This window comes from Serinus canaria, chromosome 5 (genome assembly GCF_022539315.1).
Source record: "Serinus canaria isolate serCan28SL12 chromosome 5, serCan2020, whole genome shotgun sequence".
Classification (NCBI taxonomy): domain Eukaryota; kingdom Metazoa; phylum Chordata; class Aves; order Passeriformes; family Fringillidae; genus Serinus; species Serinus canaria.
The window spans coordinates 31,662,463-31,679,642 of NC_066319.1; positions in this window are offsets into that span (position 1 = coordinate 31,662,463).

Genomic DNA, 17,180 nt, shown 5'->3' on the forward strand with positions numbered 1-17,180 from the left:
ATATCCATGCCAGTCCCCTTACAGGATTTCCCCTCGTGAAGGCCCACTGCTGCCTCAGAGCCCCCAGGGGCTCGCACTGTGCCGAGTCCTTTATGTTCAGGAAGATTTATTCTTTTTAGCTTTTGAAAAATGCAACCACAGAGCCCAACCTCTGCAGCTCGGTGCTGGGAACTGCAGAGCCCTGACTTTTATGTACATTTTTCCTTTTACTGCTTTGCTTGCTGTGTTCCTGGGGCAGCAGTCATATAATCCAGGTCTTGCATGCAGCCAGTCTCGAAGGGAAGCGCGTGCCCGAGCGTTTCCCCGGATCTGGGCCAGAAATGGGGTCTCACAGTGTTGGTGTGGACTCACACTGGTGGTGCCAAGAGGGAACCTCTGCTGTTAGCCCAAGGGCAAGCAGGAGGAGTCTAAAGTGATAACATTGGTGTGTGGGTTTTCTCTGCTGAGAATAACAGAAGGAGGCCAAAGGACCTACTGCAATTCCCTGCTGAGCCTGTGCGCAGGTCCCACCCGGGCTGAGGGCCCGAGGCCAGGCCTGGCCAAGCGAGGCTGAGTGGGCAGGGCTGGCCTCCTCACTGGGCAGGCTCCTCACCCCTGGCCCTGGGAGCCAAGCTGCATGGCCGCAGGGAGGAAGGGCAGGAAGCAGGGCCTTCCCTGGGATGTGTGTCCTGGCCAGCCCTCTGGAATGTGGAGCCCTCCGGGCCGCAGGCTGTCCTCAGGTGAAACGGTGGTGTTGCTCTATGAAGGGACCTTGCAGTGTCCTTGTACCAGCTGGGCGGGCGCCCTGGGCCAAAGTTGCCCAAAGTCTTTCATCAGAGTCAGCTTCTGACACTGGAAATGGCTGTGTGCTGAGTTTTAGTAAAACTGCAACTGCTCCAGTTGATGAAAAGTTTCTGTATGAGAGACTTAAACTGAAAAGGAAAGGCAACAAACCTTATGTACAAAGGTTAATACAATTTTGGAAAGAGGGTAAAATCTGAGCAGTTAGTGAGAGTTTTTTGTCAAAATGTAAAATTAGAGCATCATCAAGACATAAAATGACAAATATTTTATTAGCGATGAACACACAAAAAGCTACAGAAGTTCTATATTCATTTGAAGCTTAAACAGACTTTTTAAAGCCCTTCTAATTATACACAGTGTTTCAATTAGCAGCACTGCAGATTTATTTTATAATCTAATAATCAGTGATGCTTTTCAGTGATATAACCCTGCTCACTCACAGATCTCAAAGCACTTTGATAAAGACAATTCTTTTCATTTCACAGAGATCATTTAGTCACAGTCTTTGTGACTTGCCTAGGGAAATACAAAAGCTCATTTCCTTTTGCCAGGGACAAGTGGGGTAAGAAAAGATGAAGAAATGCTTGAAGGTAGTAGACATGTTTATTTTGTACAAACCAGCTGGGTCTGGTCAAGATTTGCCAGCTTAGGTAAGGCTTCAGGTTGATGCAGGCAGCCTCCAGTTATGTTGGGCTAGTTCATGCCTTGTATTTCTAGCTTTTTTCTGGTTTCTAGTTTTGTGCCAAAAGTCTGGCTGTACCTAGCAAAATACACACAAACATGTCTTCAATTCCTGTCAGTGAAATAGCATGGGGGCTTTTGATTGTACACGTGCAAACTGACTCAGCATAATTACTGAACTTATTTGAGCATGGGACTCACCCATAGTGACTCCAAGGCCCACTACAGTAAATGTCACTTTGTGCAGACTCCAAGTCTTGTGATCCCTTTTTAACTCAGGGTTTAAATGAACTCAATAGTCAAGCAAAACACCGAGAAAGACATCGGGTGTCACATGGTTTCATGTGGTTTTGATAAAACTCTCTAAACAGGACCAGGCTTGCTCAAAACTTACACAATGGTTTTCCTTAAGGTTCTTCTAATGGCGGCTGAGTTTTGTATTTGTGACTAATTCAAGACTATTCTAGTTTCACAGATGCTTAGAGTCTGCAAAGAAATTTTCTGAAGCTGTGCTTCCAACTGCTGTTAATTTATTATGAGGAAAGTGGCAACAGTGGCAATGGTCATTTGTGGATAAAGTTTCAATATGGAGAAGAGGTTACTGTTTTGAAGTATGTGCTGTTGGTCAAAAGTGCATTTTCAGTCCTGTTTTGCAACTTATCAAATCCTTCCTTCTCTTCTGTCCTGATTCTGTACAGAAATAGGCTGATGCTGATCAGTTCTCCCTACCTGCTGAGCTGGACAGCTCTATTTTGACTTTGTGCTGTCACGGGTGAAGATACTGCTTTAATTAATGAGACAACTTTCTTATGAGACAAGTTTCTAGCTCATTGATGATTTCCCCTGAAATGTGGTGAAAGTGTAGTTTTAGTCTTGGTTTTTGTCTTTCCTTGTCTGTTCTTTTTTCTGTCTCTCCCAAAACTGGATTCTGGTTTAGTCTTGGAGTGTTAATTTCATCCATTATGGAGCAGTTATACTTAGGAGTGATCTGTGATGCTGTTTCAGTAAGGAAGGGTAGAGGACAGCTCAGGACAGTCTGCAGAGGGATTCAAATAAACACCTAAAAGGATTACTTTTCCCTCCTACATTGAGGAAGGATGATGATAGGAACTGTAAGTGCCCTGTTTACTAGTACTGTCAAATTATGTTTGTCTTAGTGTTTCAGTTATAGCTTCCCTTCCTCCTTCCCCCTCACAAACCTACTCCAAACTGCCCAACATGGAATTAACACATCTAGAAAGCTCTTCTTTCACAAGGGTCAGAAAAAATCCTACTAGGGACCTGCACCACTAGGTGTATTCCCTCCACTCCTCCAGCCCCCTCATGAATCATCCTGTGCTGCTGACCATGTGCTCAGTGGCTGGCAGCAGACATTGGCTTGCCAGAGAACCACTGTAGAAGTCCATGTCTGTCATTAAGCTATTCTTAAAGTAAAAAGAGATTTTGTTGTTGTTCCTTATTGTATGTTATGCTTATATAGCTCTTGACCTAAGCTTAGATTTCAAAATAGTAAATAGACAAAACAACTTTTTTTACTCCTGCTTGCCCTGGGAAGAAAGTTGTGCTACTGCCTGACAGAGAACAAGAAGCCTAAACATGATTCACAGAGGTTTTAAAGCTGCTTAAATAAGCAAAACCAGTTTTAATTTATTTTTCTTAAGATATCTGATTTTTCCTAAAATTCTCACAGACATGATGATCTTGTTGGTATGCTTTCAAAATTTGGCACTTGAGTAGTTTTAAGCTATTTTAAACTGTTATTACTGTTTTCCATTTACAGCAGCAATGCATCAATTTTGTTACAGGTTTTACCATAGATTTATTAGCCAGCCACACTGATTTTCATTAAGAAATTCTCATAATAATTTGGGAGAGAATTACAAATTTGGAAGAAAATTGAAATAATAAGAAAACATTTTTTTCCCTATATATGCAGTGCATTTGATTTCAATCTATGGTTTAAGATCTAGGGGTTTATGACTTCTGGTTTTTCTTCAATCATTTCCCCATATTTTAGAATTTGCTGAAAGGTGTAAATCATATATTTAATTCCCATGTCACTGGTGAACGTGGGAATGAGGGAGGAGCATTAAGTCCTCTGTTGCCCACCATGGAGACTGGAAGATTCCTTCTCTAGAGGAACCTTTAAAAGTCACAGTTCACTGAAAAAATCAAGATGGGGATTCGCAGACTCCTTGACATTAGCCTAGTTATTATGGCACTCCGAAGCAGATGAATAAATAGCTTTTTGTCATTTGGCTTCAAAGGCAATTTGGTTTAAGAGTATTCTGTGAAGCCATGTAGGCTTGGAGCTCCTTATTTTCAACAGGAAACTGAGATTCTCACTGGTGACATTTAAATCCAGAAAGTATGGGTTTTGTAGAAGTGCCAGATATTATGTAACTTTACAGTAAAATGATGAGTCAGTGACATAATTTACATGTTTTAAAAATAGTGTCTAATTCATAGAAAGTGAGCTACTGAAGACTTTAATCACTTTTCAAATCCTTGTTATTTTTGTACTATATAGAAAATCTATTTCTTTGCAGCTTGTGCTATCTTGACTTACTACAAGAGAAATGCATTTGATACATCAGTGTGTGGATTATGAGCAATTATATCTCCTCATGGTTAATGGGGACAGTAAGGAAAGAGGTCAAATGCATTTCAGGTGCTTGTATAGCACTTTAATGAAAAACATTTTTTAATTCTGATGGTGAGAATAGAGAAGACAGACCTCTAAAATGCTGTAAACCATAACTGGTGTCAAGTAGATAAAGTATATGAAGCAGTTCAGATTTACCTCATCATACAACTGCTAATTTTCTTCAGTTTTTTTGCATTTTCAGTTAATCTATAAATATTTTTTTAATGAAGAATCAAAATGATGGACATGAGATGACTGAGAACTTAGATAATTTTCTGAGGAAAATCCAAGTACATTGTATTTTTGATTAGGTCAAAGAAAGCAGATTTGAGATAAGAATTCAAAAAATGTAAATGGGACATATAAAAGGTAGATGATCTCTGTGGAGCAGAAGTGGTTAGAGGGAAATTACTATGGGTTTCACAGAATGCCAGGATGTCCAGGAAGCTTATGTGGGTGACAGGGCAAATTACCTCATGTGTGGGTAGGAGAGTCTGACCAGAACCCAAAACTGACTAAGTTTACTGTCCTTCAACTTTGACTTCTTATGTCATGCTTACTGCACTGAAAGTCATTAAGAGCTGCACTGTTTTTCACTATTTAAATAATTAACCCTTATTAGCAGTTCTATGTGCAGTTACTCACATGTTATGGAAAGCATGTTCTGAAATCAAACTTGAATTTGCCCTAAAGAAATATTCAAAGCCTCACCATTTTGACAAAAGGGACTGAACTGACACTTTCTGAATCCATGTTTCTTGACAAATCAGGCGGTAATTTTGTCTAGATGGCCCATCATGGACTTTTCAAAAACACTTTCATGTTTCAAAGATTTATGTTGCAATCATCAACATCATCAACCAAGCCATTTCAAGTTAATAAGATTGAGAGTCTCAGAAAATATTTAGGAGTACCAATGAATAAAACAGGACCCACCAAGGAGATACCAGATGAAAAACGTTATCTCAGATAGGGAGTTTTGCTTAGAGACAGTGTGCTTAAAAGATGTGTCCAGGATCCCAGAGGCCATGAAAGTGGTGTATCCTGTCCTGCTTTTCATGCCTGATATTTTTTGGATGAATGAAACACAATCATGATCCAAAATTAAAACAAAGCTTCATATTAAAGCACATTATTGTTTTTGCTCCTTGTGTTAGTTTCTGGATCTAGAGATTAGCTTTTTGTTAGACCTTTCCTGGAACCAAAAGTGATTTTATAAAGCAAAATACAGGGTGTTTTCTGGAAAGGGGAAACGTAATTACAAAATATTAAATTATTTTCCACACAGGTTTAAAAGCCCCTGTGGGCCTTCAGTTTTCACTAGGATGCAATGGTCTAGTTGCAAAATAAAATTTAAAAAAAAATATCTTGAGGCAAAAGTTAACCCAAGCATCTATTAGTGGGCATGAAGTTCAGGACTCAACTTTCAGTCCAGACTTGTCATTCAGAGACTCATTACTTATTTTTTTTGTTTAGAATCCTCAAAACCAAATTGCAGGTCTGTGCTGAAGGGATACTGGGAAAATACTAGTGGAAAGAAACCACAAAAAGGTTGCATCCTAAAAATAAAGCATAGGTAAACAAGGCTTAAATACTGTCATAGACTGGTGGTTGGTGACACCGTATGAATCCTTTCAGAATACAAAATTCGTATTGCCACTGAGTATTTTAATCCTAAATGTTTTGTGTAAAAGGTCAATGGGGTTTAGAAAAAAAACCATGAATGGGGATATTTCTCATGCCTCACTAATCTGAGCATATTAGTACTTTGCTGGAGGTCAAAATTGTCTGGGGATGATTTCAGAGCAAAGTGTGTGCTCTGAAAGCAGAGGAATACTTTATCAAGTCCCTCTTCCTTGTTCAGTCCTTATCTGAGACTCACATATCCCATATATGTGGCAGCTCTAAAGGAGTGGTGATTGATGGAGAAAGGGAAATAGAGCATGACCAACTTTTGGTTTCTTTCCCTCTCAGTGCTATAATAATAAAACCACATGAGTAACATTGGGAATCTCTGGATGTGATAGAAAAAAATACCAGAAGTATAGCAGGATGCAGAGTAGATTCACTGCTTAACACTGTGGGGAGAAAATTAAGGTGGCCAAAGCTCAACTGAAATTAAAGCTGGTCAAAACAATAAAAATAATTTTTTCAAGTATATTAATAGCAATGGGCAGTGTAAAAATAGTATTGTCCCATTACAGGATGAGGATGGTCACCTCACAAACAGGGACTAGGACAAGGCAGAGGTGTTTAACACATTCTTTGCCTTTGTCTTCAACAAGAATGATGGACCAAGTGGCTCTCAGAGCTGGCAGATCATGACTGCAAGAATCATTAACTCCCAGTCAACCCTGAAATTGTGTGAGATCTGCTGCTCCAACTAGATCCCTAAAAATTAATGAGGCCTAATTGGGTTCTTCCAAGAGTCCTCAAAGAGCTAGCTGATGTAATTGCAAAACCTTTCTCAATGATTTTTCAGCAGCCTTGGGAATTCAGAGTGGTCCCAGCTAACAGGGAGCTGACAAACATCCTAATTTTCAAAAAGGGCAAGAATGAGAAGCCCAGAAACTACAGACCTGTCAATCTCACTTCAGTGCCTGAAGAGGTTATGAAGAAGGTTATTCTGGGAGGTACTGAAAAACACCTGAAAGCAGCCATCGGTCACAGCCAGCCGGGCTTCATGAGAATAAAGTCCTGCTTATCAAAGCTGATTTCCTTTTATGACAAGGTAACCCACCTTGCTGATCAAGGGAAGGCAGCTGATACAATCTTTTTTGATTTAAGTAGAGCTTTCGATACTGTCTCTCAAAGTATTCTTTTGGAGGAAATGTCCAGCACACAGCCAGAGAAACACATCATGTGATGGGTGAGCAACTGGCTCACATGCTAAGTGCAAAGGGTTATAGTGAAGGGGGTGACATCAGACTGGTGATCTGTCAATAGTGGGAAGGGCCTACTCTAGGCCCTGTGCTCTTCCACATTTCCATTAATGATCTGGATGCAGGCCTAGAAGTGATACTAAGGAAATTCACAGATAATACAAAACTGGGAGGAGCTGTTGACTGCTTCAAAGGCCTGATGGCCCTATAGAGAGACCTCAACAAATTAGGCGACTCAGCAATCACCAATGGTATGAAATACAAGGGAAAGTGCTGGATTCTGCACCTGGGATGGACAACCCTGGATATATGGACAGACTAGGGAATGAGAGGCTGGGAAACACTGACATGGAAAGGAACCTGGGGGTCCTGGTTGATGGAAAGGTGAATTTGAGTCAGCAGTGCCCTGGCAGCGAGGAGGGCCAAGAGTGTCCTGGGGTGCATCAGGCACAGCATCACAGCCAGGCAAGGGAGGGGATTGTCCCCTCTGCTGTGCTCTGGGACGGCCTCAGCTTGAGTGCTGGGGACAGTTTTGGGTGCCACAGTATAAGAAAGATATTAAACTGTTAGATAGTACCCAAAGGAGAGAAACAAAGATGGTGAAGGGCCTTGGGAGACCTTGTATGAAGAGAAGCTGGGGTCGGTTGATTTGCTCAGCCCACAGAAGAGGAGACCTCATTGCAGTCTACAGCTTCCTGTGAGAGGATGCAGAGGGGCAGGATCTCTTCACTGTGGTGACAAGTGACAGGATTGAGGGAATGGTCTGAATTTGTGTCAAGGGAGGTTCTGTTTGGATATTGGAAAAAGGTTCTTCACCCAGAAGTTGTCTGGGCACTGGAACAGGCTCCCCAGGTAAGTGGTCACAGCCCCAAACCTGAAAGAGCTCAAGAAGCTTTTGGAAAATTTTCTCAGACACATGGTATGACTCTTGGCCATGATGCTGTGCGGGGCTAGTAGTTGAACTTGATGATCCTTGAGGGTCCCTTCCAACTCAGGATACTCAGTGATACATTATTTCTGTGAAAGTGAATGCCATGGCTAACTCCATTAATTACAACAGCATTTTCGACACATAATGTATGACATGGTGTATCCCTTCAGAATCACAGAGGAGGGTGTTTTATGGATGTACAATCCATTCCTGTGCTTTGCCCAAGAGTGACAATTGCAGTACTTTAGGGACCCATCAGTAGCCACAGACTACACTAAAATGAGCAAGTATGCTTAAATTGGGTGAGAATTCAAGTTGGTTTCTGTTGTTCATGGTGCCATACAGGAATGGTTAGTGACTTAGAAATCCAACTTGTTAAGTGTTCTAGCTTCCTTAAATTAAAAGTTTTGTAAGAAAAAATGTAAAGTTAAAAAGCACATTTTGGAAGGCTTTTTGTCCAGCACTGGTTGAAGTTTTGGTCAAACCAGGTTTTTTATTTAAGTAAAACAAATGTGCTTCAGAGATCTAAAATAACAGTGTACTTGATTAATAGGCTTCCTTGACTCTCTTACTCATCATGTTAATTCTCCTGTTAATAGTTGTTTTTATTCCTAAAAACAGTGATTTCAGTTAATAGTACCCATTTTGCATTTGATATTACTTGTCTTTTATAGAATAAAACATAAAAATATTAAAAAAAAACTAATCCCAAAATGCATGTTCATCTGCTACAGAAAAGATTATATATGTGGAGCTTTGTAACGTCAGAAATTCTGCCAAAATCAATAAAAGATATTAATAAAAGACATTCATTATTATGAGTTTAGGAGTCCAAACCAGGAAAGAATTGAAGAGCATTACGCCAAAAACTCACATTTAAAAGTAAAAATAATTATTTTTAAAACGAGATTTTCATCTACCCTGATTAACGTACACCCTTAGTAACCACTGGCCACATATATACAGAAGCTCTGCAGTAGATTTCCCCATACCAAATATACACACTTCCTCAGAAAATGGAGAAATGACTACTGGACGAAGTCAGAAAAAGTTTAAAATGCAGAAATATTTTCAGGCTCAGAAGTAGCTTATAGCCATGCAGTTAATAAATGAGAAGCTTGCAATTTCTTTATACTGCCTGAATTAGCAGGTGCAGATGCAGTCAGATGGAATGATAGATTTTTTAGAATCAGAGACAATCTAGCAAATAATACTACTCAAAATGCTGTAATCCAGTCATATTGTTTTAATTGGGCAACATGGCATTGTGATAACAGATGGCAACTCCATGTGAACAGATTCAGCCAGACTGATAGCATTCTGCCCCAGCTCCTCTGAATGAACAGCTATGGGCTTCCAGTTTATACTGCAATAGCTTCATTCAGATTTCACACTTGGATAGACTCTGTGCCATTATGAAAGCAAACACCATTTAAAGCTCTATGCATGAGTGTATGGAGATTTCATGGTAGTTTCCGTTACTGAAATTTCAAGTTGGTTGGAGCTGTAATAGTTGAGCTGCATTAGAGTTAAGACATTATTGGTATCTGTCTGCCCTCAGCCAAAGGTTACTGTTCCTGGATCAAAGTTAGCAGAAATAACATATCTAAATGTTAACTACTCCATCGAGATGGTGCCAGCTGACATCTGTCTTCCACAATGGTTTATCCAAGGACACTGGGCGTTTTCAGCGGAAGTGCTACACATGTTCCCCTCTACTGACTCTGTGGTAACTCCTGGCAGAGAAATGGGATGGACAGCTGGAGGTAGAAACATCTTTAATTTCAGAGGAAGGATTTGCCAGAACTTGATTCTCAAAATTCTAAATGTTAATAGCTTCCTTCTATAGAGATAAGAGCAGTTTCTAGGTCAGTGGATAGCCTGATAACGTAGTGCTGCCCCTTTGGAGCAGGAAATATGTTAATGGGGCACTTTGTCAAAATATGCAGAAGCATCAGCTACTGTGTTCTCCATAACACTCTTCATATCTGTGCACTACACAAACCAGCAAAGTATGGGAGGGATGGAACACGAGTTACTTGTCTTACCCAAACCCTAGGGCATTATATCCTTTGGGATATGAGAGCCTCAGCCATTTGCTTCCTTCTATCAGAAATGTTCCAGGGGTGGGGGAGGAAAAAGAAACCAAATGTGAACAGACTCTGGCTGGCTCCTGTGCTCTGTGTGCTTTCTCACTCCCTTGCAAACTCTCTCAAGAACAATTGTAATCCAGCTGAAGTTTTTCCTGGCTCTTGCCCGATTTAACAGATGTTTACTAATGGTTCTGGATCACTATTTACATGCTGAACAGTTTTCTGTTAATCTGAAAAAGTTTTAGTGGGAAAAGACTATGTTGGGGAAGAGGCTGGAAAAAAAATGCAACAAAACAAGAGAAATCCCTAAAATACAAAAAAATATTAAATTCTCAGGATGTATATCTGATCAGCAACCATTTAGCTGCTTCCAGAGTGACTTTCCTAATGCCCTAGTACTTCAAATCCTTTTGCAGTACACTTGGCAGGCAATGCTATGAGAAGATCATGATGTACAAAACCATGTTAATTCCAAACAGCAGGCTTTATCTATCTCAGCTGGCCCTTATATGGCCTGCCACACTATTGTAGCTAAGCTCCACATAATCTTTGGGGTATTTCTCCTCAATGCTTTATTTAAATACATAAGTGCTATATTCTTCTGCACATTCTGTAAGAATGGTCTCAAGTGTGGCTATGAACATGACAATCACCCTTTTCTCACGTCTTCAGAGCTAACTTGTAAATCTATGAAGCTTCAGGAAGCTGGTGACAGCCTTGCTGACTGTAACAAGCCAAGAATTAGGGCAGTTAGGTGACACACTGTGTGCTTTTAAGGTGACTATCCAGGTGTTCCAGGAGCCACACTTTCAGACCTGCTGCCCACAGCCTCTTATCAAAGTACAGAAGTACTTTTCTACATACTGAAAACTGAAGTTCCTTACTAGTCAATGGAGAGTATTAGACAATTTTGGGGCATGAATCATCTGCTTGAAGAACAGATGGATCACACTCTTCAGTGCCCATTTCTCTTCATTTGCCATAAAAAACCCAGACCATTCTTGGGATAGAGAACTCTACATTTATTTAAACATTCTCATGCCCTAATCTGATCATAAAAACTGCTATTTCAACATCCACTGATGTTGTCAGTCACCTGAAATAAAGTACAGTCAGTAGGTATGCCTAGGTATTTTTGAAGATATCTATGTCAAAGTGATTTGTTTGAGGTCTCACGCAGTACAGACACAAAGTCTGCATCTCACAAGCCTCAGGTCAAAATGTTGTCTATTGATCTGTCTTACCAGTCCAGTGGAAATGAATAAGCATTATCATTGCCACAAATTCAGAAGTTGCATATAGAATGACTTTTTGTTAAATAAAAAATGTCTTACTGATTAATTGCAGGAAGGAAGTGAAATCATGCATACCTCTACCCTATGGAGCAGTCTAAAAAGAGTTTGAAGCTACCCTTGACTTTCACTGTCCTATGAAAACAACATCTTTAAAACTTCCTTAAAGATTATTCTTCTGCTGGAAGGAGGCCATATGTTGCCTAGTGGGTGCACAAATGTAGGTTTTACTATGCTTCTCATTTTGGGTGTATTATACTTTGTTTGAAATGGGGATTTAATTGGCTTGCTATGTGACTTCTCGGATGTCTTCCCCATAGAATACAGAATCTTTCCACTTGAAGCTCATAAACTACTACCTCACCTCCTTTTTTTTTTTTTGTGAAAGAGCGAGGAAGGCACATACATGAGACACAAGGAACAAAATAATTTAATGAGATTAGGAAAAAAGACCATTTTTAAAACTGCCATTTAGACACTCAGCTTTCACTTAAAGAAAAAAAAATTCTCCAAAAGTTGTGGTCTTGATGAAGATCATCAAAATGTGAAGGGAGTATTTGAGATGCAGGAATGCTTGTATTTGCTTAAAGCCAGGAACCGCAGCTCTGAGAGGTTAACTGCCCCATTTTTCTTACCTCATACTGAACAAAAAGTTTTTTAAAGGACAGCACATTGTTATTTCATCCCTTATCAAAGTAACAAAGGCAAGAATAACAGCAACCATGAAAGGAAGAAAAAGAAAAGGGATATTCTAATATTGTAGTGCCTTGTCAGAAATATTCCTGGACACCAAGACTGGGAAGGAGGAAGAGATGAGACTGAGAGAGTACAGGGATTGCCAGAGCTGGATCTGAATTAGGAGAGATCAATGTACTGCTGATTTAAATGCTATAAAACAGTCAAAAGAAAATCAGTTTGATTCCTATTTCATAGTTTCTAATTCTCACTCTGCTTATTTTCTGTTATGTTTTATTACACAGATCTTCTGCCATTTCAGCTCAAAAGAAAAGAAATTAATTTGGAATTTTAGGCCCTTTTGGCTTTGGCACAACCACAAAGTCCCAAGAAGGTGCAGTTGGGTATGAGTTCATAGGCAGCGCTGTGTCTGTTACACTTATGGGTAAAAGGACTAGAGGGGAAAAAAAGCCAGTAACAACACATTGCAGTGTTGTAAGAAAATATTATCATCCTTTAAAAAACTTGGGCTTTCATCCTTTACAACACCTTACAGATTGCAGCTACCAGCTTTTAGAGAACTGTTAAATGTTTGACTCAAACACCTGAAGGGGTCTCAGGTCCCACAGGTGGAACCTGGCATTAAGAACACTGGGTCCCACAGGCATACCTTTTGCTGAACTCCTCCTAGAAGATGCCATTTTTTTGAAATGGAAAAGGAGATTTTACTACATATCAGATCCAGCTGTAGTTCTCTCACTTCTGTTTGTAGGAGAGGATATTAACTCTTCCTCCTTAATTGACAATGTAATTATACAATGAAATGCAGATAATTTTAAAGCTTTTGTTGGTATCTCCATTCAGTTGAGTAAATTTACTTCAGCCCCTAAAAAAAGGGTCCCCCATCTTTCTTTGCTGGTTAGCAGAAAATGAAATAATAATGAATTTTAAGTCAGATTTATACCAGTAAAAGCAGAATAGAGACATCATGTATCAAACACCTAAAACCTAAAGAGGTTACATAAAACTGATATGAACTTATTTTATGTTGTTTTAATTTTTTTGATTTCAGAAAATATTTATACAGGTATAAGGAATCATTCTTCTTCTTAAAATATGAGAAAATAACAGTGCATAAACTGTAATTCGCACTACTTAAAATTTACCATCAGCAACTATATACTTTTCTAAAATATGCAAGAAAGAGCAAGTTTAGCTTCTCTGTTGTAAAAAAAAAAGACAGTCAATAATTTTCCATCCTACTCTTTTGAAAGAAAATATTCGAGGTCTATGGAAAAAATGAACAGGCATTTGGCAAAACCTGGCTTCTAGCGAACCGGCAGCAGTTGTTGCATTACTGAAACCAATTCATAAATGCTGGCTGCTTCTTCCCTGGAAGAATGCCAGGGAAGTACCCACCCTGGCGTCTCCCTTCCCAGATACATCAATCCCCACTCTGAATTCTTGCTGACACACATCAAAATTCATTCTAAAGTCGACCTTTTGTGCCACACTGACTAACTCTAAAACCAGACAAGTAAGGACCACAGCAGCCCATCTAGGTTGTACCTGTGGCTTCAGGTATCAGGCAGGTATATTTTGTTCTTCATCTATATTTGCAGAATATATTAAGAAAGTGCAAAGCAGTAAAGCACAAACTAGCACACTTCAAATGCCTATCACCTGAAGTGCTCAGTATTTCTTTATAACCAGAAGGAACAGCTTCTATTCCTTAAATAGTTAATTTTCTTCAATACATTCATGTTAATCCAATGATATCCTCACGGAAATTACAGAAAATTTAAAGCTTTAGTAAAGACAGGCAATAATGTGAATTTCCATAAACATAATTCCTATCCTTTTTAGTACTCTAATGTATCAGTAAACACGGGCAGCTGTTGATACATATAGACTCATTCCACCCACACTCTGAGCAAGTCAGATGTTGAGCAGCTCCCATTTGGGAGTTGAAGCTAATAGGCCCAATGCCTAAGTGAACAGACTTTCCTTCTCCCTCTGGCATGTATGCTCTCCTCACCACCACATCCTGATGTATTTTGCCCACCCTCCTCAGGTGTTTATCCAGAACAAGAAGGAGATTATGAGGCATAAGAAATTCATGAAGTTACCCTTACCAAGGATTCTTTCTGTTGGACAGAATGATCTCTGTCGTAGTTGTTATTATTGTTGTTGTCGTTGTTAATTTTGCAGTGAGAATTTCTAGACCCAGTAAGAATCATGGCAGTGGCACAGGCAGGCTATATGTTATAAAGACACATATCTATGCACCCTAGAATTCTTAGGGTACATCGACATCTCGTGGACAAAACGAATATAACACATCAACTCCTACCGGCAGGATTTATTATGGCCATTTAAACACTGTATTTGAGCACATATAAGCTCAAGCTGCCTATCTTGATACTGAGAAGGCTGAGTAGTATGCACATCTTCTGAAGGAAAACTTCTCTGTATTTATCTATCTGGTTTGTTAGGTACTTTTGCAGGCCTCAGTGATTTCTGTGCTGCTGCAGCTGCACAGCTACTGGTACCTGAGGTACTGTGGGTAAACCAAGTTGGACACTTATACAAGATGGTTCCAGAAGCAGTGGTGGTAGATAGCTACAATATATAGCATAAAGTGTGCAGGAACCCAAGAAAATGCAGCTGCAGCATGATGAAATAACCTGATGAGGCAAAGACCTCAGTTCACCCCCTGTGGAAGGGCAGACTACTATTGTTCTTTACAAATAAGTCATTTTACTTACAGAAATTAGTTTGTTACTCCATAATTATTATTTATTTCCTCTAATGCATCCATTCCTTTCCTCTGTGCGGAGGATATCTCCAGAAAATAAAAGGGAACAGTGCAAAGCAGATTCTAGGGGCTCCACACTGGCTTCATTTGCAGGTCTTCACTTTAAATAATAATTTTTAAATGGCTTCTTTGCTTCAGAATGACTTATCTGATCTCATGATTAGCAAGGCAGCCTTCAGTTACTGTATGGAGATAGTGGGGCTTCAGAATCTTCTGCCATGACAAAACCAAGAGCAAAAATTGAAAAAAAAAAAATATTTCCGGATGACTGGCTGACAAGATATGGCCTGGGAGAGGCTGTTACACAGTGATGGCTCTTTATTTTTGTTTCTCCTTTAAAATCTTTAGATTTAAAATACCTAAAACTAAGTTTAGTTCTTTCTTAATAAAACCTGTCAACAGAATTAATTGCTAGAGTTGTGATAAATACTAAGCAGATTGCAGATAAGCAGATTGCAGCCTCACCAGAGAATGATTCTATGAACAATTTTATCATAAGATGCACTGAATTGTTTGTATGAAAACCAAGATGAAAACATAGGTCTTGCATGCTGCTTTCATTGGCAAAAAAAATTCTCTCAAAGCATTTTGATCCACAGCATTTTATCAGGGTTGTTACTGAAACCACTTTTGTGTTACAGGTGTCAAGACTAAACATGGAGAAATGATGATTTGCCTAGAGTAATCCAGAATATTAGTGTCAAAGAGAAAAAACATCCACAGCACCTCATCCCTTCTAAGTTCTCTTTTGTATTTGTTGATGCCCTTTCAATGCCATGTCTTGCACAGGAAGCATAAATTCCTTCTTTTGGCCCTCATTTCATACTTTACAACTATTGCAATTGTGCTTTATATTTTTGCAGTGTGTCTCTCACAGTTAGTCAGTCCTCATAGGCTAGGCACAAAAGAGCATTAAGTCTGTGATTCTGAGTTGAAGACTGGTGTTGCAGCTGAGGAACATGATAAATGCTGCTTGCTAGCATCTTAATCAAGTGTTTTGTCTAATATAATCTGAAAGCCCAGAGCCATATTTATCCAAGAGTTTAGCATCCTTATAACCTCCCCTCTGTCCTGTGATCAGGAGCGGTCACACCATACCGTGAAGATGTCGTTGTGAAATATGTTCAGTTGTGTTCTAAAGTGTTCATGTTTTCATTTTTCATGAACTTTACAAGTTTTGCTGAGTAACCATTTTTGGTGCTGTTTTCGCTGAGTTACTAAGTTCAATCAGACACTAAAATCAAAGGAAAGCTTGAGAACACAGTAAATTGAGGAAGCGAAGTTTCAAAGGTTTGCTCAGTCATGTAAGGTACACAGTGTTCCTGCAAAGTGAAATTTCAGATTTTCCAAATCTGTAGTAGAAAACCTGGGAGAAAAAGGAAACTAACCCCCAAATAAGCTAGCTTTTAAGGGTTCAAAATAGAAATCATCTTTCTTGGTCACTGCTAGTTGCCATTGCATTTTCTGTATGACTAAAACCAAAATATTTCCTAGAAGAGGCTGAATTTAATATACCAAAAAGGCTGAATTAGATTATATTAGGACAAGATTTATTACAAAGTTACTACATTTATTATTAACATTATTAAGGCTAATTAATCTAGGCATAATACTAAACTGATAAATTACTTTTAGAACCTGAAATTATATAGTTTAATGGTGCTAGAGCATACCACGTGGCAAAGCATGCCACTGAAGTGATTTCTGTTGTGGGGAATGAACAGGTTTTAAGATGTTCTAGTTATAGTAACTAGCCGCTATCTGAGTAATTCCCACCAAAAATCAGCCTTCTCTAATTCTGAATTTATTCTTGGAACATGGCACTGCCTCAATCACCAGCATGTTTTTGATTTTTTTGTTTGTTTGTTTGCAAAGGTTTTAAGTGTTTTTCAGTTGGGATTTGAAGTTTTTGGTAGGAGAATTGTAAAACACCTGTAATGTTAATTTGCAAATGCATGAGGAGAGTCAAATCAGTTATTTACAGGATTTTTAAAAATTTGAACTAATTAACTTAAAACATCTTTCATTGTATTTTGCATCTTTCACTGTCCAATTTTTAAATTTTTATTTTTAATCTTTTGGTGGAAAAGCTAAGAGCTGGCACTATCAGCATTTTCCATGGTGAACAGGAGCTGTCCTGGGATAACAGCAAATGTAGGACAAGTCCTTTGGGGTAGGTAGGTACAACAGGACAGTTGGTCATTTTCAAAACACTGCCTGATGTTCATATCTTGTAGTGCTGGGTGTGCGCTCTCCATGGCAGTGACTTCCCCCAAAGCTGTTGATGTTTGGTAAGTAGTTCAGCTTTTTAAAGAAATGGGGCTGATGTGACAAACACATTGCTCCCTTTTGTGGGGTTTTCTTCTTCCAGCAACTTT